Source organism: Marmota flaviventris, chromosome 2 (assembly GCF_047511675.1).
Source record: "Marmota flaviventris isolate mMarFla1 chromosome 2, mMarFla1.hap1, whole genome shotgun sequence".
NCBI classification, from domain to species: Eukaryota; Metazoa; Chordata; class Mammalia; order Rodentia; family Sciuridae; genus Marmota; species Marmota flaviventris.
In genome coordinates, this window is record NC_092499.1 from 109,002,262 (window position 1) to 109,029,088 (window position 26,827).

General features: G+C 39.6%; 1 protein-coding gene across 3 annotated transcripts in view; it reads left to right on the forward strand.

The window, feature by feature from the left end:
* The window catches only part of Tln2 (talin 2), a 405,661-nt gene that overhangs the window by 178,497 nt on the left and 200,337 nt on the right, over nucleotides 1–26,827 (forward strand). The window lies entirely within an intron of this gene.

Genomic DNA, 26,827 nt, shown 5'->3' on the forward strand with positions numbered 1-26,827 from the left:
ATCTTAGACCTTAGGGCAGGCAGAGGCGTGGTGTCTAGCTGTGGTTTCATAAATGGGAAGACTTCCCTATCTCTGGCATGTCTTACTCACTTTCTTCAACAGACCTTTGTCTTCCCCCAGGAAATTGCTACATCTCTAGGAAAGAGTCAGTTCTGCCTAATTCCCAGCCTCACCCTTGTCGCAGGGTGCCTGGTGGCCAAGAGCTCATTACAAATAAATCTGCTGTGATGGGAATTGTGAATAGCCATCTCCATTCAATATTCTCTTGGTGAATCTCAAGTGGGAAGTAGGACCTCTTACTCAGTCCTGATGGTGAATGGGAAAAAAATGATTTATAAGAATGTATTGCATCGAGTATTTTCTTACAGCTCAAGTGTATGTGTGTGAGGCAAGTACATCTGATTCTTTTATGGTATATTTTGTGGTGGTTTTGAAAGAAAGATTGGAAAGACAATCAACTCTTGTTAAATCTTTCATTTTGTCTCACGAATGCAGTGATCTGAATAACTCTCTTTGTCTAATTTTATTTGGTCAGTTGTCTTCTGTGGCAGTGCTCAAATGGGTGGCAGGTGCCCTGGAGAGACAGGTCCCTCCAGCAGCGTTGATGTTCTCCCAACTCCTTACTCACAGCTGCCTGTCTTCCTCACTATGCAGATCCCATGTGAAGGCTTATTAGTAGAACCTGGAATTTCTCCATAAACATGTCACCCATGAGTTGTTCTCTGCTTTCTACTTGAATAGCACATTGAAGAGTATATAGCTGTGAATAGAGTTCCTCCTTGTTAAGTCTCCATTAGGTCTCCAATCTGTCATTCCTGCTCATCCACGGCTAGAGTAGCCAAAGTCCGCCACTCTGTTTCTGCACAGGGTTGAACACAGTCAGAGGCAGAGGCTAGTGCACTACCACACTATAAATTTCTCCCACCACTCCCACCACCGTTATACTTAGGTCAAGGTGGCAGTGTGAAGATGTGCTGCCTCTGTGCAGTAATACTTGTTTTCCAAACACCTTGACTTGTTATGTTTATGACCCCAAATAAATACTGAATAAAAGGAGAATCTTTAGATCCAGGCCTCCTGCAGGAGAAATATGGTCTCAGTGAAGCCAAGTCCAGTCTATTTATATGGGTTGGGATTGATCTTGCTTCAGCGATGGCCAAAGGAGATGTCCCACATTTCAATTTGGTTGTGGTCAGCAGTCCACAGTTTCCCTTGTATCGACTTGCAGCAATCCCATTCTGACTTGCAACTTCTGCTATTTCCATCCATAAACTGTAAGGATATGGTAGAGTGCTAAGCCAATGGAGTTGTGATCTGATGAGACATTTTTGGTTCCATTATGTAAACATTAGCCACATACACAAAACTTATTCCAGGAAAGGAAGATAGCAGTGTGTCACAGTCAAGCAGATTCAGTGCCCAAAATGAGGAAGGAAATAAAAATTGGCAGTGGAAGATAACAAAATGTTGTTTTATTTTGTTTTCATCTCCAAGTGAAGATACGTAGGTCCAGTGAAACAGGGGTAAAAGCAATTTAGAGGGACAAGTCTACTTGGACCATCTATGTTTAAAGGAGCCCTTCCTTTTACACTGTACCAGCTTTCTTGAACCTAGCCTTGAGATTTTCTAGGCTTTCAGTCATCTGGGGACATCCTGACTCTTTACCAAGAGAAGGAGATAAATGAAGTCTTTAAAGTATTTTTTATTACTCAATCCTAAATATTGTTCTAATACATTATATTTTCCTCAGTTTACTTACCTCTGAAGAATGAAAAATGACTCAGTGTCCCTGCCGGACATCTGGCTCCATACACCTAGATTGTCCACGATGGTCAGTTGGATGTAGGCTCAGGGACCAGCTGTAAAACTGAGGGTGAGGCATTGGTCTCTCTCTCTGTTGACTATACTTCCCAGAAGCTTGGGTTCAGAGGAAGCAGATTTAATGCCCTAAATGAGGAAGGAAATAAAAATCGGCAGTGGAAGATTCAATGACATTGATGTTGTTCTATTTTGTTTACATCTCCAAAAATACTGCAGTGCAAAGGGATCTGTGCAAGAGGCAAATGAGCAGAAAGATCAGAGGGAGAAGGGAATATTTCTAGTGTGTTAGAGTAGGTGTCTTTCATTTTCCACATTTTTTATTGGTGCAATGTAGTTGTATATAATGGTGGGATTTGTTGTTACATATTTGAACATACGTTGTTACATATTTGTACAATATGACAATATAATTTGGCCAATGTCATTCCCCAGTATTTCATCTTTCCTTTCTTTCCTCCCCACCCCCATCCCTCTCCTCATTCTACTTATCTCCCTTCAATTTTCATAGATCAACACTCCACCTTTCTTTTTCTTTTTCCTCTCTAGCTTCAACTTAGGAGAGAAAGCACACGACTGTTGACCCTCTGAGTTTGACTTATTGTGCTTAACATAACGTTCTCAAGTTCTATCCATTTTCATGCAAATGGCATAATTTCATTCTTATTTATGACTGAGTAAACCTTCATTTCATAGATTAGATAGATATAAATATCTCATATTTTTTAAATCTATTTATCCCTTGATGGACATCCAGGCTGGTTCCATAGTTTGGCTATTGTGTATTGTGCTGCTATAAACATGGGTATACATGTATTGCTGTAGTATGATGACTTTTCAATTCTTTATGATAAATACCAAGCTATGATATAGCTGTGTCATGTGGTGGTTCCATGCCTAGTCTTTTGAAGAACTTCTGTACCGATTTCCATAGTAGTTGTCCCAATTTATAATCCCACCAACCATGTAAAAATGGAGTAGGTTTGTAAGAGAAAGAAGACTAGGTGTCTTGATTATTTGGTGTGAGTTTTTGTTGCTTAAAGCTGAAATGACTGCAAACCTAGTATATTAAACAACAAAGAAGTTCATTTTTCTGTCACCTAGAATAGAGTACTGAGGTGAACCGTTCAGGAATGGTAGAGTGGCTCTGGGAGATTGGAGCAGGATTTATTCCAGGATAAGGAAGATAGCAGTGTGGCACAGTCAGACATTGGGGATAAACTTCTAAATTCAGAACACAAGGCAAAAGTTCCTCATAATTCAAGTTGTTCTTGAGCATTCCTTAGGAAGGTGCACATGAAGAACCAATATTCTGTCTCCTGGTTAGTTGAAGACAGCAGACTTTTCTTCCAGTGTTAGAAAACATCTCTTGTGTTTAAGGGCCATGTTGTAAACAGTAGACTCACTCTCAGCATCAAGAGGGACCCCAAGAAGCAAGCCCAGGAAGGGAATTCTTCCCTTCCCTTCCATGGTTGCTCTGAGGCTCGCATGATTACTGAGAAGAATGGAGTGGAATTGCTTGCCAGATTTATTTATGCATATTTTTGGGGTTTTTTTAGAGAGAGAGAGAATTTTTTAATATTTATTTTTTAGTTTTCGGTGGACACAACGTCTTTATTTTTATGTGGTGCTGAGGATCGAACTCAGCGCCCCGTACATGCCAGGCGAGCGCACTACTGCTTGAGGCAGTAGGGAATATTTCTAGTATGTTAGAGTAGATTTCTTTCATTTTCCACATTTTTTATTGGTGCAATATAGTTGTATATAATGGTGGGATTTGTTGTAACATATTTAAACATACGTTGTTACATATTTGCCACATCCCCAGCCCCTTATGCATACTTTTTTAATGGAAACTTTTAAATGTACTCAAATGTGAAGAGAATTATGGAGTGGACTGTGTGTTTATCACCCAGTTTCAATTGTAATTAATTCTTAGCCAGTCTTATTTTATCTATACCTTTCTCTCTACTCAGTGATTTTGAAGAATATCTTTATTATCTTATTAGTTTCGTCAGTGTATTAGTAAATGAGTCTGAGATAGGACTTAAGGTATTCTAGATAAGGTTTTTTTTAATCACCTCTAAAATGTAAAGATTACCAACGTTTCCCTAATATCAAGTGAACATTGAATTTTTTTTTCAGTTGTCATATAATTTTTACTTTTTTAAAACTCAGGATTCAAATAAGGCTTAGCCACTGCAATTAGTTGCTATGTCTCTAATATCCTTTCAATCTATAGATTCTTTTTCCCACTTCCCCCCCTCCACCTTTAGAGTTGTGTGTTCAAGAAATTGGGTTGTTTATCCTTCAGAGCAGAAATTCTCAAAGACTATTCTTCCCCATCTAGGGATGAATGGTGATATCTAGAGACATTTTTGGTTGTCACAACTTGGGCAGGAGTGCTACTGGCATCTATTAGATAAAGGTTAGGGGTGCTGCCAAATGCCCTATTGTGCACAACTCGGCTGCACATGACAGAGGATTATTTTGCTCAAAATATCAATACTGCCAGGGTTGAGAAAACTTCTCAGTTTTCCACAGTCTTGATTTTGGTGATTGCTTCTTCATTGTTCTATTTAGCATGTCCCTCTGTTCCTTGTGTTTTCTATGATTTGTTTTGTTTAGTTTGAATTTCACATAGGAAAATCAGGATACATGCTTAATGTGTTCTTTTTATTTCACAGCAATGGATTGGTTCCCTAGCAGCATATTCCAAAATGATCTTTGAGATTTTATTTATCTTAGTGTAAGTATAATTGATGTATTTCCATTTAATATTTTCATTGATGCTCAAATTGCCTGTATTTGACCAGGGGAAACTAATTCAGGCTGTCTCACATTCCTGTTACACGACTCTTAGATTTTTTTGCACTTGAAAATACTTTCTAGTGTTGATAAAATGTTGTAGCCTTATTTAACCTATTTCTTGCCCCAGACTTGAATCTGCCACTACTCCAAGGAGCCCCGATTTCTTCAAGTATTTAGAAGGCACAGAATAGAAATGAGGCTTTTTTTTTTTTTTTTTGCTACTAGGTTTGTACTGGGTTTGTATTTGGATTTTTCTGTGGATAGAACTCAGGAGCATGTGTGTCCATGTGTGTATACATAAAATTATGGGTTCATACTAATAATTCCATGTGAAATTCCCACATATAAGGCTCTTACTTTATCAATTTATATATATTTTGTTTGAATCAAAGCCCAGTTATCATAATTTTAGTTATTAGTGGTACTGTCATTTTTCTTTATCTGGTGCTACAAGCTACAAAAATGTTTGGAAACTCCTGTGTGATTGTACCAGCAGGATGCATAGTTAGGTTCAGTGGTTTACATTTCTTTTCTGTTTTAAACCATCACATATAGTATTGTTAAGGTTTCAGAGTCTCATTTATAAAATAAAGTTTATTCAGAGATGTTTTTGCTTAGAAATAACAAAATTTTGTGTCTCACTGTTCTGGATGGTAGGAGATCAAGGTGAAGACTCAAGCAGATTGAGCATCTGGTAAGGGCCCTCTTTCTCATCCACAGCTGGTGCCTAGCTGTGTGCTTACATGGCAGAAGTAGTAAGGAAGCTCTTTGGGACATAAAAGCAATAATGTCATTCATGAGGGTTCTGGCTTCGTCCCCTCCCGAAGGCCCCATCTCCAAATACCACTACATGGGGATTAGGTCTCAGCATATGAATTTTGGAGGACACAGAGATTCAGTTCATGGCAAGAGATAACTGCTTTCATCCCAGTACTTTCTTTATCCTGTTTTCTCCTGTTGCATATGTAGCAATTGAAAAAAATATATATGGTTTTTCATTGTAGTGTTTATACATATGCAGATATGTACATATTTTTTTGTATTTGCACCTCCCTCCCTTGTTAGATGAAAAACAGCACACAGTACTCATATTTCTTCACTTCTTTGCTTTTTTCACTGTATTTCCATCCTCATTCTTACTCCACAGCATGTGCAGAGCTCGTCCATACTCCTTGGAGTTCCTTCCTCTTTTTCCATGTGGATTTTTCCTAGTTCATTCAACCTGCACCCCATTGATGGACATTTAGGAGCTTTCCATCTTGCAGTATTACAAATAGTTATGTGGACTATGGCCCTGAGCACTCTGAAAAATCAGTTTCCTTTTTCCAACCACATGGAAGTTACATGTGTATGTTCCTTTTATGAAGAGAAGGAGGTATGTCTACTTGCTGGGAAGACTGATTGGAGCTGCAAAGTTGGCAAGAGGAAGTGAATCACGAATGGAAGAGCATTGCAGCAGAATAGATCTTAGGACTTAAAGTAGAAGTAAAAAGGAAGGTTGTGTGCATCCAGATTTCACTGACCTGCACCGGCCAGTCAAGAGTTATGGATTTTGGGGGCTGGGGATGTGGCTCAAGCGGTAGCGCGCTCGCCTGGTATGCGTGCAGCCCGGGTTCGATCCTCAGCACCACATACAAACAAAGATGTTGTGTGCGCCGAAAACTAAAATAAATAAATAAATAAATATTTAAAAAAAAAAAAAAAAGAGTTATGGATTTTATACTGCAGGTCAGGAGTTAGCAGTCTTTTCCTGTAAAGGACCAGTTGTAAATATTTTAGGCTACCGTCTGTGCTGCAGTACTGAATTCTGTTGTTGGAACACAAAAAGCAGCCGTACACAATTTATGAATGGGTGTGACTGTACTACAATTAAGTATGAAAGATTAAGATTTACGGGCACTGAAATTGAAACATAATTTTAATTTATCATGAAATATAAATCTTTTAGTTTTTTATTTCTTCCTTAAACATTAAAAAATGTAAAAACCAGGACCTCGAGGTGTAGTCAATGGTAGATCACACGATTAAGATGCGCGAAGGCCCAGATTGAATAGATTCAATTGCCAACAATGCAAAAAGAGAAAGAAAAAATAAAAGGTAGCTTATGGGCCACAGTTTGCCAACCTCTGCTATAAGCATTTGGGAGCCATAGAAAATTCTTAGGCATAAAAAGTGCCTTCTCTTTTGTGGACAGTGTATCAAAAGGACTTCATCAGAAGGAAGGATGCTGGATTCCAGAGGGTAGAGAGGGTTGTAGTGTGAGTGTGCTGTAAGCAGATGTGGAAATGGAAAGATTTCTTCTCTTTTCCCTTATTATCTGAGATTGGAGAACTACTGGGAAGCATGTTGCTCATTATATTATTTGATATGGAATTTATATTTATTTCTAAAATCTGTGTTCTACAAATTTCCCATAGACTGTACAGAGAAAGCTTCAACCTACTATTCCATGTTGCTGGGAAAAATTGTCTCATTCTTTGTCCCCTTCTCCTTTTTCTACCTTCTTCCTATATCTAGAAACCCTGTACTGGTCCCCATTCAAAGGTGAGCTTCTGTGTCAGCTGTCTTGTACATCTTGTTTCTTACTGCATTTGCAGGCTAACGGTTGAGAAAACAGTATTTTGTTTGTGGGAAGAGAATCAAAGCTGATGTAAATGAAAAGTGCATCTTCATATAATGGAAATTATTAGAGCAACTTTTAAAATGTCACCACAGATTAATGCAGACAAGAAGGAACTGAATATATTAGAAAGTAGGTCAAGTTATCTCATGTTTATGAATGAGATGAATTACAGTGTAGGTTTAGGTTTGTAAAACTGGGTGACACTATAGTTTATATGAATTTTCCTAGTCCAAACGGTATTACACCAAAATTTAATTAAAATAAATCGAGTTTCTTTTTCCTTTGTGGCTAAGTATTTTATACATAATATTTCACAAATTTAATAATCTAATAAAAACAGTGAGCCTCTTGTTATTGTTCACATTTCCTGTATTGGACACAGAATCGACTCTGGGGAATTAAAGCTGGAGTAGAACAAATGCAGGGGGCAGGTTTTCCCAGGTCTTCAATTGAGCTTCTTGGATACTCCCTACTCCTAGAACCATTTCTTTCTCCCAGAAAAGCTGCTGTAGCAGTTGCTGTGGGAAGTTACTGAACTAGGGACTGAGTCCTTGATCTGGTGGTACAGACGTATGCCTCCTCTGCTAAGAGGTCTTGCTTCTCATGGACGCCTTCATGCTCTGCATTTCTTCCTGTAAGAATTCCAAGTCAAAATGACCTCTGAACCTGCCTCATGGGTGAAGTCTAAGTCACTGGAGCAGCACAGCAGCCAAGGAGCTCAGCAGTCAGTATGGGTCAGCTCTGCAGCCTCTCATGCTACAGTGAGCCAGTCCAAGACGCCTGTTGCATGTTCCAGCATCACAAAACTCCTCTGCACAGATGCATACTACTGCAGTTAGGTGCTTGAAGGACAGGGTGTCGCTTTCCCTCCCTTAGATACCCGAGATTCATTTTAATAGACTTGTCTAGTGGTAAGAATAATTGGTACTACACCAGTGTCACCAGTTAACTAGTATTAGTTTAATGATGCTACAGATCACTGAGAGAAGCTAATAAGGCATTACTTTCCATTTCAAAAAAGATCCCATTTTAGGTTGAAATTCCTGTGATAGTATTAGGAAAGGAAACCCTATGGTCTAACAATAGACATTTTTAGTAATGGTGGCATCCAGGCCTAGAAGACAGTGTTTACTTATTCTTATGAAGGTGGTGTCCTCTGCATCCCTTAAGCATTTATTTTACCAACCCAGGTATGAGGTGAGTGATGCAGCAGTGTTTACCACGGTATCACCAGCCTCTGGGGGTGATGAGCAAAGCCTACCTTTTTACTCCTGGTAAGGAATAGTCACAAGTGAGTAACTAGAAATGGTACTTGCTACAGAGGATCATTGCTCTTTATATTGGGCAGACTTGGGTTCAAATCTCAACCCTGCCACTTCATAGGTTTGTGAGTATGGGCAGGTGTTGACCTCTTTATACTTGTTTCTTCAGCTGTGTAGAGTGGATTAGGTGTTCTCTCCCCATAGAGAGCTAACGCTCAGCTGTGCTCCAGGCTCCCAGGGGGGCACTGCCTTAGGTGATGGTATCAACACCACATTTACCCCCTTAGGTGGTGCCTGTCGATGTCCTTTTCCATCCCCTGGTGTGTTTTCCTTATGGTTGGGCTATTCATGTCTCTTCACAGCTGTCATTTCCTCGCCCATCATGCTGCATCTCTTGGATGTTGCTTTCCTTTTGTGTTCACGGGCTTCTCCTGCCCTTCAAGCGCCCTTGGATTTCTATTAGACTTTCTCTTTCCTCCAGGGATAAGATCTCTCTTAATGCTTAATAGTCATCAGAGCAGTCATGAGGTCACAGAAGCCACGATAGCTTTTTATTTGTCACCCGGTCATCAAGACCTTGTACTGAGGCTTGAAAGGATGGTGGCAGCTCACCCGCCCCAGCCCACCTTCTTAATTAGATTACTGATTCCATTTCACTGATCATTTTAAGCTAATATGCCCTTAATTCTGTTGCTTTCACATTTTTCTTTCTCGACTCCCTCTCTCCTTTGACTTCCCAGAAATACCTAAGATAAAGTGAGTGACAGTGGTTGGGAGCATTTGGGCCTCTGTTCTTTAGCAAAATCTCCAGCACACCCTGAGCAGCACACACCACACTTGAGTACAGTGGAATTGCATCCTGCTGTGCATATGACAGCGAGTGGTGGGTGGCATAAGCTAACCTGCCTACTTGAGTGCCAGCAAGTGTTTCCCTTCTTCCTCTCTAATGTCTGACCTCAAGGAACTTAAACTGCTGATTATTTTGTGTTGTTAGGCTTTTGCCAAGGAATTGAGTTGTGTGTTTAATACCTTGGTATATTTCAAGATTTGAGTCTTTGTGAAATGATAAATTGGGCTAGCATCCTTCCATTTAATTGACTGATTCAGTCAGCAAACATTTATTGAGCATCTACAATGTGCTTGGCATTCTGCTGGATGTTAGGAGCATTATTGTTAATAAGATAGCAACAGAAAACACTTCAATATAGTTGGTGCAGAGGGAGAGTTGGGCTTGATCAACAGATCTTGTAATATCTAGTAAGGGGTTAGGCTTTCCCTTAAGAGCATGGGCATACATTGAAAGGGTTGAAGCTGAGTGAGCTCTAGTCAGATCTGAATTTCCGGGAGACCACTGGACTGAGAAGTGGAGAGCATATTGAAGCACAGTAAGAACAGAAATGTGGAGCCCAGTTGGACACTTTTGCAGAAATTTGAGCAAGAGATGATGGGATGATAGTATCCTCAAGTAGAAGAGTACAGATTTGAGAGCTATGTGGGAGTTAAAATTGTCAGGAGTGGGAAGATGGAAGACAGTGGGATCAAGGATGCTTCTCCCATTTCTGCCTGTGGTAGATAGGGGATAGACACTGGTGCTACAGAGATTAGGAATCCAGGAGGGGAGCAGGTTTGGAAGGAGTGGAAGCAGGGCAGAGATGAAGAATTCATTTTTTTATAAGGAGAATTTTTTATGCTTGTGAAAGCTTTTGGGAAGATGTGGAGTAGACTTCGATAAGAAGTACAGGGGAGAGATTTGGCCTCTGTCTGCAGATATGGTGAATGAATGCAGGCCCTTGGAGCAAATAAGATTGACCAGGCAAGGGGCGTGAAGTAGGAAAAGGAGGGACACTAGAAGAGACCAGGGGGAATCATATTTAAGCACTGAAGAGCCCAGGTAGGGTACTGAGAAGAGAGGGAAGACTAAAAGAGCTACTTTGTCCAGTGCTGTGGAAATAGGTACAGACCAGAAAATGAAGTCCGGCTCCATCACCAGAGGAAGACATGAATCACTTCGGCCAGCACAGGTCCCAGTGGAATGCTGGGCAGGAGTCAGAGGAGGAATGTGATGAGTAATTTGAGGTCTGCTTGTGGAGAACATCTTCTTAGGACTTGTGGCTCTCTAGGGGCAGGCAAGGCAGGGCCACAGCCTGCAGAGCTGGTGGGTGGGTGGGGTACTTTAGGGTAGAAGAACAAAGATGGACACTCTTGCAGTGCATCCTCCTGGTCATGCTTCCCCCTCTGTGATATGCAGCCTTTTTCTTTAAAAAGTTTTTGAAACAGTCATATACTCAAAAAGGATCTGAAAGTACAGAACAGAGAATGGTTCCTGAACCATCTGATTGTAAGTTGCTGACCTAATGTTCAATCACATGCCATTACTTTTATTTTAGCAGGTATTTCCTACAAAAGGACATTCTTGAATATAACCACAATGCAATCACCAGAATTACTACCATCTAATCCTGAGGCACCATTTGAGTTTTCACCAAATGTCCCAGACATGTCCTTTATAGCAAATGGATTAAATTCATAATCACATATTTCTTTTATGCATCATATGTCTTTAGTCTCCTTCAGTGTGGAACAGTTCATCCGCCTTTCCTTGACTTTTAGCATGTTAACCCTTTTGAAGATGAAAGATTAGTTATTTTGTAGAGTATTCCTCAGTTTGGATTTGTGTCTTTCTTTGTTATTGATTTCAGATTGTACATCTGTTAGTCTATTTTCCATTGCTGTGACAAAATATCTGAGGCTGGGTGCTTTAGAGCGAAAAGATGCATATTTGGCTTGTAGTTTTGTAGGCTGACAGTCCAAACAAAATTATGATGGCTCTGGCAAGGGCCCCACTATCTACAACACATCATGTCATATGGCATTAGAACAGGAGAGCATGAAGGAGTGGGCTGGCTTTCCATCATTGTGACAAAATACCTGAGAAAATTAACTTAAAAGAAGAAAAGGTATATTTTGGCTTATGGTTTCAGAGGTTTTAGTCCATGGCCTCTTGACCCTGTTGCTCTGGGCCTTTGCCAAGGCAGTGCATCATGGTGGAAAGCATGTGGTGGAGGTAAGCTGCTAACCTCATGGCAGCCATGAAACAGAGAAAAAAGCAAGAGAGCATAAGGGGCTGGAGGCAAGATGCACCCTCCAAGGTCATACACTCAGTGGCCCACTTCCTCCAACCAGGTCCCCACTTCCTAAGGTTTCTACCATCTCCAGCAGCACTGCAGACTGGCAACCCCACAATTAGCACATGGCTTTTGGAGGACATTTTAGATTCAAACTGTAACAGAAAGGAAGAGATAACATGGTAAGATAGTAAGTCAGAGGGATTGAGAGAGGCCTGTCTTGGTCTTTTAAAACAATCTTCTGTGAGAACTAACCAGGATTCCAGGAGAACACCCTCGCTTCTTTCCATAGTACTGCCCTGCATGATCTATGAGGCTGCCCCTCTTAAAGACCCCACATCACCTCCCAACACCACCACCAGAGGCCCAAGCTTCCAGTATGTGAACCCCTGGGAGTGCCCCCAAACTGTATCTAAGTTGTAGCAACATCTTCGGAAGGAATATCACAAACCATGCTGTGTTCTTTTTACATCTATCATGTGGTGCGCAGTCTTTATTCGTCCCACACTGATGTTCATGTTATCTCATGATTGAGGTTGTGTTGGCCAGAGTTTGACTTTGTAAAGGTTATTCTTTTTCCTGTTTAATGAGTATTTTGTAGGGAATTTGTTGTTGTTTTGGGTCTCTCCCCTCCCCTCATGTGTGTGTGTGTGTGTGAGTAGTAGTAGTAGTAGTAGTAGTAGTACTGCTGATTGAATCCAGGGGTGCCCTACTACTGATCCACACCCCCAGCCCTTTTTATTTTTTAAATTTTGAGTGAGGGTCTTGCTAATAAGTAAGTGTCCAGTCTGGCCTTGAACTTGAGATCCTCCTGCCTTAGCCTTCTGAGTCACTGGAATTATACCTATGCCACCATGCAAGCGGAATACTATTTTGTTTTGTTTCTCTCTTTCACTGCTGGAGATTGGATCCAAGGCCTTGTTCATGCTACCCCTACCAGATGCTCTACTAATGAGCTACACTGGCAGACCAGTACTTTGAAACTAAGTAGCTAACCTGTTTCTCATCCAGCTTTCATTTTATGTATTCATTTATTTATATTTTTTCCTGTTTTATTCAGCAAGTTATAATCTGTTCCTGTCATTATTTTGACATTCCAGCTTGTGAGAACCCTTTCAAATTGGTTTCCATGTGCTTTTGACACTTTTCCATTGTTCTTTGAACAGTTCCTTAGTTTCTGGCACAATAAGACATGCCAGGTCTGGCAGCAAGGCCCAGTAATAGCACTTGTCTAGCATGACCAGGGTCCCAGCTTGATCCTCAGTACCACTCCCAAAAAGATGAAAAACAGAAGAAAGAAAAAGGACATGCCTGACACCTTACGCTTCACCTTCTGCATCCCTAGAATCAGCTATTTCTCCACAGAACCCTGGTTTCTTTTATTTAAAAAAGGTAATTAGAAACCAAGATGTGAGCATGAAGCAAGGCATCACTTGTTCCAGACCTTCACAGTGGACAGACCCAGGGAATTCAGTTGATTCTTATTATTCGTGCTAGTTACATTCTACAAAGTCTCTTTGAACACTGAATTAGTGAATTCTTAACCACTGAACTTAGGGGAAATACAGAGTTAGGTTCCTGTGAGCCCCTGCTGGCATCATTTATTGTCAGCCAATCAATATATAGCTCTGTTCTCTGTGAGGTTCTGTTTAAATACAACTTACTTCATACATATTGTTGATTCATTAGCACTGGCTCATGGCCCACAATCTATAACTCATGCCTGAAAGAAACTAACACCTGTGATTTTCTTTTTTCCTAAGCCTTGACAGCCATCTCATGCTTAGGAACATTAGACAGTACTTCAGCATTATGCTTGGGCCATTTTAAATATCAAAATAAGCAAAAGGCAGAAGAATGAAAAAAAAGAAAAAACCTGAAACGGACCCTTGTTTACAAGCCTAGTTGGGAACATGACAGTTGGGCAGTTGGGAACAATTCAAACTTTTTGCTGCTTCATATGTATCTACAAATGACTACAAAAGTACCAGGAATATTAATTTGGGGGTTCCAAATAAATTATAGTGAGTAGGAAACTTACAAATACAGAATCTGCAAATAACAAGGATCAGTGACATCTCTCTGCATTCTGAGCACACAAACACATCTATGTGTGTCTGTTTACCTCATGCCATTATTTTAAAATTCTTTTTTATTTTTCATTTTTGGTACTGGGGATTGAACCCAGGGTACTTAACTGCTGAGCAATTTACCCAGCGCTTTTTATATTTTACTATGAAACAGGGCCTCATGAAGTTGCTGAGGCGGGCTTTGAACTTGCCATCCTCCTGCCTCAGCCTTTTAAGCTGCTGAGATTACAATCACGCACCACTGTACCCAGCTTAAATTCCATTTTAACACCATGCTGTTCCTTCTAATTTTTCTATGTTCTTGGCCACCCTTACCCCTTTCTAGTACCTATGTTATTTTTCCCACCTAATGGCTTTAAGGTTGAATTTCACAAGAAGGTAAGAGTAAGGGCAAGAAGCAGGAATGTGTGATTATGTCATCACATTTCTACTCCATTATACCAATTTGAGATAGGGTAGTATTAACATACTTGTAAAGCTACCTCCTATTCTCATAATGTAGGAATCATTAAATTTAAGATAGGGTACAGTCACACTTGCCTGTAATCCCAGCAGCTCGGAGGCTAAGCCAGGAGGATTGTGAGTTCCAAGCCAGCCTCAGCAATTTAGCAATACCATAAGCAAGTTAGCAAGACCCTGTCTCAAAATAAAATGTAAAAACAGGGTGAGGATGTGGCTCTGGGTGCCCTGGGTTCAATCCTTGGTACTCCCCCAAAAATTTTAAGAAAAACATTGAAATTGCCAAGCTACTGAGGCCTAAGTATTGAAAATTATCTTGATGCTGTTGATTGATGGCAGCATGATGCCATCCAAGAAACAGAAACTCTGTGTCCGAGTAGGGTTGCCAGAGCTTGGCCTAAGAGGTACCTGGTAAATATTGGTGAACTTCATTTAACCACATCCCCCTAGGTGGTTGCTCAGCCTCTTACAGATCTTTCCTTCCCCTGTATTGCTTGCCTCTTTCCCGTCAGTTTCCCTGGAAGCAGGTGTCCTTCCTGCCTGCAGAAAGCCTCTGGGGCCTCACTCCCCAGAGGGATTACTCCATGTGTTTCTGAGGGCTTCATAGAGTTCTGTCACCTAGTTGCTAGCCCATCAGCTCTGGGGGGTGAACAGAGCTTTGAGTCCCATGCTCTACCACGGCTGTGTGGTCAGGACCGAGTCATGGAAGTTTCCCTGGTGGTTTAGTATGTAAACTGTAGATAGAAGCAGTATCTACCTCACTAGGCTTTTGTGAGGATTAACTGAGACAGCACTTTGGCAGTACTTCGCTAGTGGCTGTACTTAGTCATTGTTGGCAAAGACCAATGGTTTATAGTTATCTCAGACTGAGTGTGTCATGATTTAATTCTGAGATGTAGGTTCTTTCTCTAACTTGATGATAAACTCCAAATTAGGAGAGATTTCTTATTTTCTATTTTTTGTTTGTATCTAACCACTTTTCTGCCCGCTGGCCTGCCTCCAGCCTGGCACAGTGCTTTGAATCCAGTCAGTGTTCAATATGGGTTGATTTGTCATTGGACACTCCTCCTGCAGTCCAGGATCCCTCTACCTGTCCATAATTGTGCTAATAAAGCAATTTTCTTCCCATTTGTCAGCATGCTGGGGAAATACTGATTATTTTTTTTCAAACTTTTCTTCTTCTTTTTTTAATTATAAATCAATACCCTGTGTAACACGGTCAATGTCACAGTCTGCTGCTGCTAGGAAATGCTGTTTTGTTTACTTTCTCCTTAATGCAAGCATTATCCTTGGTCCCTATTGCACTCTGAGGCTTTCTAGACAGAGAAGTAGCTGCACAATGTCCCTCTGTTTTTATGCTTTTAAAACTGTGGCAACAAATGCCAAGAAGTTTTAAAACACACACATTGCTGACCTGGTTGTCTTCCAGCCCTGGGTCTTTATGGTAAGGCCTTTTAGTAACTGGATTGGATTTTGTGAAACCACAGCCATCTGAGATACAGTGGATAATGACTCTGCCTGCTTGTGGGATTTTTTTTTTCTTTTTTCTACCAGAAAAGCACTCTGTTAAAAATAGACTCTGTTGAAATAATGTCTTCTCATTTCTTCGGATTTTTTTTTTCATTTAGTAGGTGATATCCACTGGATTGAATTAATCAACATCCATCAATATCCAACATGATAATTTATGATGTAGAAGTGTTGGTATTATAAGGATTAAGCATTTACTCTGAGTCTTCGGCTCATAATGATATTCCAAGCCTTATTCTATGATCTCTTATTTAAATCTTTGAACTCAGTTATCTCTGGAAAGAAATGTTAAAAATAGCCCATAGCTTTGTATGATGAATAACAGGAATGTGTAGGTGGGAACAGGAGATACGGGTCATAGCATAGGGCTCAGACTTGTGCATTCAAATCCTGGCTCTGCCTCTTGTGAATTAGTTCAGTGACCATGATAATTTATTTGTCCTCAGTTTGCTCACCTATAAAATGGATTTGAATAGTCTCATTTTTAGTACATACCCTAACACTCTGCTGTTGGGAATGAAAAAATGGTACAAACTCTTTGAAAAACAATTTGGCATTTTCTCTAAAAGTTGAACATATTAGGCCTATCTTGTGTCCCACCTATTCTCCTCAGCATTTACCCAAGAGAAATATAAGCTATGTCCTTGCAAAGACTTGCATGTGAATGTCAAAGGCAGTCCACTGAATACATACACTCATTACTTTCAGCTTTATTTCTAATAGCCCAAACTTGGAAACTACCCAGGTGTCCATCCACATGTAAAAGGGGTCAATAAATTGTGTTCTATCTATTCAGGGGAATAAGATTAAGCAGTAAATCAAATGAAGTATTGGTATATGCAATTGCAAGGGTCAATCTTGAAATAGTTATGCTGAGTAAGCAAAGTCAGATAAAAAAGAGTGCATACTATTAGATTCCTTTAAATAAAATTCCAGAAAATACAAACTAATGTATAGTGACAGGAAGTGGAACAGTGATTGCCTGGGGATAGTGGAGGTGAGAGTCGGTGGGCCCTTACAAAGAGGCACAAGAAAATTGGGGGGTTAATGGCTGTGTTCATTGTGTTGGTGATTTCATAGGTTCATAGATATATAAAACATATCCATATACTTTAAATGCATGATTCATCATATGTCAGTTATGCCTTGGTAATAATGCTTTTTAAAAACTCAAGTCTACTGTATCAAAAAAAAAAACAATTCATTTGCTGTGATAGCACAAAATTCATTAGCTACCTTCAATGAACATTTACAGAATCATTTATTAGCCATTTTGCTTTCTTTTAGAATTTGTAGCACCTTATTAGGTGTTTTTAGTTGGAGTAATATGTCTAAGAAAATTTAAGTTAATGACCTTTCTATCCTTTGGTGATGTACTCTGGCAGGTAAAGATTTTAAATCACTGCCCTGATCTTACAATTGGCCATCACAGACTTTCAGTTTTTCTGCTTGAAAATCCAAGTAGCCATTTTTTGAAATTTCTGTTTTTCTTACTTTTTTCTTCAACCCCACCACTTTTCTGCTTAAAGCCTCATTCCCTATTCTGTTGTAAAAGGAGGGCAGAGGAAGCCTCCCTATTTGACATTACCCAACTAAAATATTGCTTTTCTTCAGTCAGTTAAGACTAAGACTCATGAAAGTTTTAACCTGAAATGCATGCATTTAAATCTTTACCTCAGTATACACATCTTAAATAAATGTCTCTGAATGTGATCCTAACTGGACTTTCTTAGCATCTTTCCATCCAGAAGCACTCCTAAGCTGTGGTGTCTACATTTCCTAGTTTGAGATTTTTTTTTTTTTTAAGAGAGAGAGAAAGAGAGAATTTTTTAATATTTATTTTTACTTTTCGGTGGACACAACATCTTTGTTTTATTTTTATGTGGTTCTCAGGATCGAACCCAGTGCCCCGCGCGTGCCAGGCGAGCGCTTTTCCGCTCGAGCCACATCCCCAGCCCTAGTTTGAGATTTTTTAAGTAGAATGTGAAATTAAAAGATATTTGAAAAATAATTTGAAGGTACTCTACTAAAAAAAAAAAAAAAAAAAAGTCTCCCAAACTGCCAGTCCTCTCCTAATTTGGCAAGGATTTTCTTGCTTAGCAACTCACAAATGCCTTCTACTGAATTTTCATACCAGTCCTTCATTTCTGTACTAGTATTTCTTTGACCCATACCATATTTAAATATTTAATTACATAATAAGTACAACTGACTTTAAATATGTAATGACATAATAAGTACAACCAGTTTGAGAACAAACTGACTCTAGTAGATCTATCATTCTACGTGGGTACAGGCCACCCCACCCTAAGGGTAGCTTTTAATTTCACAGGTTAGTAAGAAGTGATTGACTCTGAGACCATCTGCCATAAATGGACATTGCAGGAAAAGGAAACATAGAAAATTATAAATCACTTATAAAGTCAGAATTTAAAGATGATAAAATTCACTGTTGATGGATTTTAGGTGGATTTTCTTTATGTCTATATGCATGCATACATAGGTATGCAATTTAGATCATTATGTGTCCTGTACATCAACAAAACAGTGGTAAATGTCCTAGAATCTAAGTACTTAAGCTTGTATCTCTTCATTTCAGTAAATCCTAGAAATGAAATGTTCAGTCAAAAGACTGTGGCCATATTCACAATCCATAAAGAATGTGGCCACACTAACTCCTCTGCTCTGGAGGGTAATGTGTGTTTCTTGGTATTTTTTGCTAATATGATAAGTGTTCCGACCCCTGCTAATGTGATGGAGAATATCTCCTTTTGATTTGCACTTGAAACATTTATCAAGAGTGATCTTTTTTCTATTTATTTCCTTCCCATTTGCATTTTTTTTTGTGCAAAGATTGTGACTGTTACTTACGTACGTCATGTTAGGATATTTTTTTATTTTCTATTTGAGATTTTTAGCTCTAGATAGCTTCTCTCTGTGTCATATTCAGTAGAAATAGTTTTAAAGTTTATTATTTATCTTTTAACTTTATTTTAAAATGTTTTTACTCTTTATGCTGTGTTTTTAGTTGGAGTAATATGTCTAAGAGAATTTAAGTGAATGACCTTTCTATCCTTTGGTGATGTCCTCTGGCAGGTAAAGATTTTAAATCACTGCCCTGATCTTACAATTGGCTGTGAAATCTCTTTGGTTTCCTGCATGATTTTAGACTTTCCCAGTATAATTAGGGTTAGGTTAATTGAGTCATGGATCCACATGTGAATGTTGTGTGTGTCTCTTATTTATCTGTTTGTCCTAAGCCAGCATGAGCATACAATTAATTTACATATTAGATTTGACTGTCTGAAAATCAAGTTTCCAATTTTTACTAATATATATATATATATATATATATATATATATATATATATATATATATATATATAATTTTTTTTTTTTTTTTTTTTGCCTGCTGGGGGTGGAACCCTGGGCCTTATGCATACCAGAGAAATACTCTACCACTGAACTACATCCCCAGCCCTATAACATTTTCTATACTACTTTCAATATGTTTTATTGTGAAGTAGATATTTCTAGAAAGCATATAGCCTAAGCTCCTTGTGGTATTGTAAGTTTTGCCCCATTTTTCCTATTCTGTGGGTAAGTTCACTGGGAATCTCATGTGGAGCTGAGAACCTTTCTATCTCACCTGAATTCTGTTACTTTGATTCTTAGCATCATTATATTCAACCTCTCCTGAGAAAAAGTTCTGTTGTTTTTTGTCCAGTCTAACTTGTCTTATTTTCTTATAAAGCACTTAATAAATAATAATTACTTTTTCAAAATAGCAGTGCAGAGATTATATGTTTCTGTCAGTAACTGGAGTGATCCTTGCCATCTGGACCTACTCTGGCAGAGCTGTCGGTGTGGCCTGCTGTGCATCTTCATGCAGGATTTTCTCACTGCTCAGAACTGGAGATGGGGTCATGCAATGCCGCATACCCATAAAAAGTCCCTATTGGGGTTTGAGGTTGAAAGCAAGGCTTCACAGAGCTCAGATTATTTGGACTATCCATTAAAAGTCCCTCTGTACAGACATTATCAGGAGCAGGGTCAGCTGCTTTATTTTTAGCCTGTCAGCTTTATGCATTTAGGTAAAATTGTGCAGCTGCTAAAATGTGTCCAAGCAGAAGGCAGAAGTGGACCAGGGCAAGCTGGTTTCACCACCTGTGTGTACAGGTGAGTCCAGAGGGTTTGGCTGAAGGTGAACACACTGATTGTGACATGGTCCACCACTAGAGCCATCCCTTGGGCTCTTCTCAGTGATAACTTTCTGGCTTCTCAACCTGGCTAAGTGACACTGACATTTTACCTTCCTAATCTGATAGGCCTGGACACTCACCTATCACCAATTGTGCATTTATAAAGAACCATTAGCAGACTTGAAGAAAGAAGAGTAGTAGCTGTAATAGAAGCAGGGGCACGTGCCGGCCACTCTTCTCTCTTGATGCCTTGGCCAGCTGCCTTGTGCTGACTGTCACACCTGGGGCAGAGAGCCATCTCATATGGCCACATCCCCTGTCCCTCCCCCCAACCTGCCCCCTTGACTGTCCAGTCAGGTGCTGTAGCAGCCACTGGAATGTTCTAAAGTGTCTTTTAAATAGAATGGCTTTCCACTGGGGTTTCTGTTCTTTTGGGTTTTCTCAAATTTCTAAATCAAATGCTAGAGAAGAAAGGTGTTAGGCCTGAAGGTGTAGGGGAAGAAATTTACACACTCCAGTGCTAAGGAGAAACATACTCTGTCACATTGAAAATGTGGGACTAGGAGCAGAGTTGTGGTTGTACAGATGATTAAAAGGAACCTTGAAGGCGATCAACCATCTCGCAGATTCATCCTTTAGGAGACTGTTTAGAATGTTTTGCCTTCTTCAGTAACAAGCAGGTAGATCCCAGTAGTCCAAGACCTAGGGAAATATTTATATATTGTTGCATTTACTTTGAAATTTAAATTAAAAATTTTATCCTATTCCTTCCTCCACATATTGCTTGGCATTCTGATAGAATCGTGTCCAACTTCACAGCTGATTTTCTGGTTCAAGATTTGAAATGTTGGGCTGGGGATGTGGCTCAAGCGGTAGTGCGCTCGCCTGGCATGCGTGCGGCCCGGGTTCGATCCTCAGCACCACATACAAACAAAGATGTTGTGTCCGCTGATAATTAAAAAATAAATATTAAAAAATTCTCTCTCTCTCACTCTCTCTTTAAAAAAAAAAAGATTTGAAATGTTAATTTTACTTAACACTTCTCTCCCCTCTTCCAACTCTTCCTATTGCCCCCATGACAGAAAGGCTGCCTACAGAGGCATGCACCTATTATTGTGACTTGGAGACAAACCATGCACCCCTAGTACTGTTAGAACACCAAGTAGGAGCCCCTGGCTGGGGCTTGGATGTGATCACTGTGAAGGGGTTGTCTGTTAAAACCTCTGCATGCATGTTGGAGGTATGGTGGAAGACATCGATTTTCCTGGAAGCCCAGGCACAGGCTCTGTGCTTCTTGTCATGACTAAGGCATCCAGGTGGCCTGTGTCTCCCTGCCATGCATGGTGGGGAGTGACAGGAGAGATAGCCAAGTAAGTCAGGTTTCCTTCTGGGAAATGCTTTATGCTACACTAAGGATGGTTGAATCCTCCAGACTAGAGAGTATGTACATGTGTGAGACTTTCTGGTCCGTTTCTCCTGATGTTAGTATTTAGGGTGAAATATTGTACTGAAGATGTTGAAAATCTGTGTATGTATGGAAGAAAGGTTCAATTAGGAGACAAGCATGATTCAAATGACTTTTCTTCTTGAGATGGCTTTAATGCTACAAGTTAAACTCATGGCATAGAACCTAGTTTATAAGATGAAATAGTAGAGCTTTCAATTCTTGTGAAATAACTTGGAGAAGCAAGTTATTGCATTGCTAGCGGTGGCCTTTACTATGTCCTATGTTCTTTCTCAGCTTAGATTAATAAATGTTGTTGGATGCTCAGATGTTTGGTCTTTAACTGAGCATAGTGATGAATCTAGGTTAAAAAAAAAAAGGCAGTATATGTTGGCTACAAATCTTTCTAGGTTTGGAAGTACAGGAAGGAAGGTAGCAGTGCATGTTTCTCCTGATAAATGCCATCTGCTTTCCATGTTTGGCTCTGTTAAGAGCACTGTTCCTTCAGAAAAGTGAAGTTCAGGAAATCTGTTGGTATGGGTGAGCCACGCCATTATTCTGGCTTCTCTTAGTTCACCCTCTGTTTATTTCTTTAGAGAAGATTGCTTATGTGCTATGTTCTCCAGTTCAGTGATGGCTATGCATATAGTGTTCTGCACTTCCATAATTCTACACAAAGTATTATGTACCAAGATAACTCTTGCCATTTGAATTCCACTTGACTTTTTGTTAACAGCTATAGTGAATTGGATAATGTTCCCCTCAAATTCACATCTACCCAAAACCTCAGAGTGTGACCTTATTTGAAAATATAGTCTTCACAAATGTAACTAAGGATGCAGATGACATCATACCATATTAGGGTACACCCTAAAGCCTATAACTGGTATCCATATAAGAAGAGAGAACACCTAAAGACAATGGAATGCCATGTGCAGATGAAGCCACCGGAAAGCTGGAAGAAGAAAGTATTCTTCCCAAGAGACTTGGAAAAGAGTGTGACCCTGTTTGTGGCTGGGTTTCAGATTTCTGGCTTCTGTAGCTATGAAAGAATAAATCCCTGATATTTAAGATGCCAAGTTTGTGGTTATTTTTTATATGACAGCTCTAGGGAACTAGGGCAAGAACCAACCCCAGGTGGGAGAGATTGAAGGTCAGTCTCTGTTGACCTTCAGCTTTGAGCATGCCAAGTTTATCTAGGTCTTAAACTGTCCTGTTTATAATCAGTGCCGTAAAATTTTCCATGTTCAAAATGTTCCTGTGTCTGGTATTCCTTCTACTATAATTTGGCCAATATATTGTCAGGACACATTCATCAGAATCCTATACACTTCAAGAGGTTTCCCTGGTCTTTTTACTCTTAACCTTTGTGAATAGTCTGCAGGATAGATGACTATTGCCTTTTTGTTCCATCAAAGTGAATTTTCAAATTTTCTAAACCTCCTTCTTGTAGCACCTGGAGTCTTAAGGGATTGATTGTGTCTCTGAAGTATTTATTTCTTCGCAATTATCAGTCTTAAGGATTTAGGCTACAGCATCAAGTTGAAACCCCTGTGAAGGATACAGGACAATGTTGTATGGCCGTATCCTTTTAGGAGTTCTGTGGGAAACACAGCACTTGGGGTACAATATACTGGCCCACACAATTAAGATGAAAAGGGAAGTTGATATGTAGTTATTGAAAGCAAGAAAAGATATCTTTAAAAGGGAAATGACTCTCTTGTTCAATAGAGATAAGTATACAGACTCATGGTGGCATTGATTCTCCCCCACTGTGTGCCCCCAACCTGTATTCTCAAATGTGTACTGGAAGCTTAAGTCCAGATAGTTCAGGTGCTCATGCTACGCCATTCAGTTATGCAGCAGCAATGTGGTCAATGAAGCAGTGGTGGGGGCACTTACATGGTTGAGGAATGTTATGAGCTCCTGCAGCCTTGCACTCCACCATGATGTCATTTGGCTACATTCTGTGGAATGAGGGCCCTCTCATTTGCAGTGACCATGAAGGAACTGAACTGATCTAAATAGAACCTGCTGTCTCCAAAACTGCTTATTGGCAGCACTGGCATTAGCAGGTACTAAAAAGGAATGGCAAAATCCAGGGAATTTCTCCACACCAATTCCTAGCTAATTCTACCAATGCAGATGGGGCTTGGGAAATAAAATCAATTTGGAATAGAGACTCAGCTAGTTTTAGATGTTATTTGAGCACATTAAAGAAAACCTTGCCAGTATCCATCAGGAAAACAAAACAAAACAAAACCATGTTCTATCCTCCTTCTCAGGAGGTACCATGCATGAGCCAAACCTTTCTTGGTCTGAGAGACCAAACATGGGGGTATTTGAGGAGCAAAGGAAAGGCAATGGGATATTTTTGAGTATGAACTCTACCAGGCACTACTTACTCAATTTAATTGACTCTTTAAAGTAATCCTAATGCCTTGTAGGCCTCAGAATTATTAATGTGGAATGTGGAAATTCTTATTAGTCTTAATTTGGAAACTGAGGATCAGGAAATTAAAATGACTCACTCCTGGTCTCATAAGAAAGTAATTAGTAGGAAGTTTGTGGGGCGAGGGTAAAAAAGGAAAGAAATGGGGAAGGGTATGAGTAAGTGAGTACATGCACGTGTGTCTCAGTGTTGGGGAATTTCTTTTTCTGATGATTTCTGATTTTAATGATTTAATGACTAACTGGAAAGGATTTCTTATGATTCTGCATCCAGTATATATTCATTCTAGCCTGTATGGCAAGTGCTGAAGTGTGGTCTACAGTTCCATTACCTGTTAAGCAGTTGCCTTCGCTGTGTACAGAGAGAGAGAGACAGAGGCAGCTATGGCTCCCCTTTCTTCCCTTTATACCCTTAAATAATGTCATGAAGGACATGGATTAAGTGACATAAAATTAAATAATTTTTATTTGTACTTAGTATTTTATATGTCCATTCCTTAATTAAAAATGCAGACAAGTGGTATTTTATAATTTCCATGTTAGACATATATATTTGCTTATTAAAGTTGTCTTTTTATTAATATATAAATTGAATTTTTTGTGTGTGTTTTTTCCTGTGTCAGTGATGAAAGACATAGACGCTTCCTTAGTCCTGCACTGTATCATGGACAATCCACCTTTATCTTAATAAAAGAAGATGGAGTTTGGGTTTCTCTTGGGCAGTTCTATATCCTTAATAACACTATAAGCTGTCCACAGAACATCCATCACTGCCCAGACCAATTGCTTAGAGGCCGTCGATGTTGCCCATTGTCTCCATCTGTGGACCCTGCACAGCTGGCCCTGAGCGCCAGCCAGTCTTTCTTGCTCCAGCTGACAGGGCTAATCAGGATGATCAATATGGCCTCCACTCCTCATGGCTCACTCACTAAGTGGATTTACTTTACTTAATATCCATATGGAGTAACTGGGCAGTGGGGATTTTAACTCGGCCCTCTGCTGATGAACCTGTGCTGGAGTGGAAAAAAAATAGGACATTACTATATCCATAAAAACAAAAGCTCTTTAGATAAGGCATATGATGGAGTGGGGTGAGGGGTCTTGGGGATAGGATATCCCAAACCAGGTTAGTGTACATAAATCCTAGGCCACCAAAGAATTATCTTCCAGGTGATTTTTCCATGCCTAAATTGGAAGGGTGCTATTGATTGGAACTCATGTGGAAAGTCAGTTGTACCATTTCCATTGAAAAATGCCATAGCATTTTAGTCAGAGGTAGAGGCAGCATCTCTTACACAGCTCACCTGGTGCTCCAGTGATGGTTCCGTTTACCAAAACCAGTATAAAATTGTAAGTACACTTTTGCTGTGTTGCTGAGTTAATGGTTGTAACTTTACCTTATGGTTCTTTTTTGTTTCTTTGATGGATAACAATTGTAAATTTTTAGTGTTGAGTGTGATGTTTTATAATGATCAATTCAGGATATTTAGAGTTCCTATATGAAAAACTGAACCTTTATGGAATATGAGTGTATCATATGTCAGTACCAAACAAGGTCACCATTTGGTGTAGACATTCTGCTCTGATGTTGCTGTGAATATTTATTTGGCACCAAATTTTCTTCTACTCCTTTGTTTCTTAGCAAATTGACTATTAATCCTACAGTTTTCCATTTGATGCAGAACCTATTTTCCTTTGGGTTTACTATTTCTTTTAGGTTTGTGAACTTCATTTGGGATGAAAATAAGTCTGATAAGATAATAAAATATGAAAGAAGGGCATATGGACTCTCAGTTTTAGAATTAGTTGATTTATCATTCCATTGAAGAGCAAGCTATGAAATTCACTAATATCAGATGTGACCTTAGTTGTTCTTTACATAGAATATTGTAATTTTTCCTTTGCTGTCAACAGTATGATGGCTAGGATCCAGGATTTTTGTTGTATCACTAACTACAAAGGAGAGTGAGGGATCTGGCACTTCACAAGGGTCTAGGGATAGTGCCCAAGGGCCCTGCTCCAACTGGTTTCACAATAGAGCTGCATATAAATTTCATGTTCCAAACAGAGTAATATATTGGTGTTAGTTTCAAGCAGCCAATTTAACTCTAACTTTCATTAGATCCAGAAAGAACCACACTGACTTACAATTCTGCATGCTCTTTGCATATTTATTCCAGGTTTAAGAAAATCAGTCTTAGCTGGCTTGGAATTTTACTTTTCTGATGAGTTTGAAAGTCGCAGCAGTGTTGCAAAAGTCCCTTGCTTCTATCCACCTCTGTCCTTTCCAAGCAAGTCTTCCTTTTGAGTCCCTATAGAAGGGCTGAGTGTTCTGGGCCAGGAAGACCTTGAAGTGACCTTGAATCCCAACTGTGATAGGTCCTGTGTGTTGTTTTGTAGTTTTGTCTCAGAAGCTCCATCATTCATCTCTATGTTGAAAGGCATAAGATTGTTTCTTTGGGGGGCAGTAAGGAAAAAAATACTAAACAGGGAAGAAAAGTAAACAGAGAACTAGATAAGCTTTGACAGTTTTTCTCTGCTTCTTTGTCAGGTTGTCTTAACACACTTTTCTCAAAGCACTGGAGTGCTGACTTAATACCTCAGCAGTTCTGTGTGTAATGTCAAAAGGTGTCCGTGGAGTGTGTGGGTGAGTGTACATTTCCGTACATCAGCACTTGATGGGAGTAAAGGCAAAGAGAGGACTATTTTTTTAAAGCAGGTTTAAAGATTAGCAATGCCACATTAACATGATATATACTGACAAAATACGAAAAAAACAATACATCTAAGAAAGATCAAGCCTATCTTAATCAGAGGCTTTTGCTTTGGTTCACTAGAGCATGGTGACCTAAAAGCCACTTGTACCAACAACATCCTAATTGCTTTTTTGTCCCCCTGCCTAAGGGGAGTACTATTGGACTTTGAGGTTGAATGGAAAATGTAGGGGTGTGTATTGTCACTATGCTGGGAATCAAGGCTGATGTGGGGCTATTAGTGGAGACCATGGTAGGA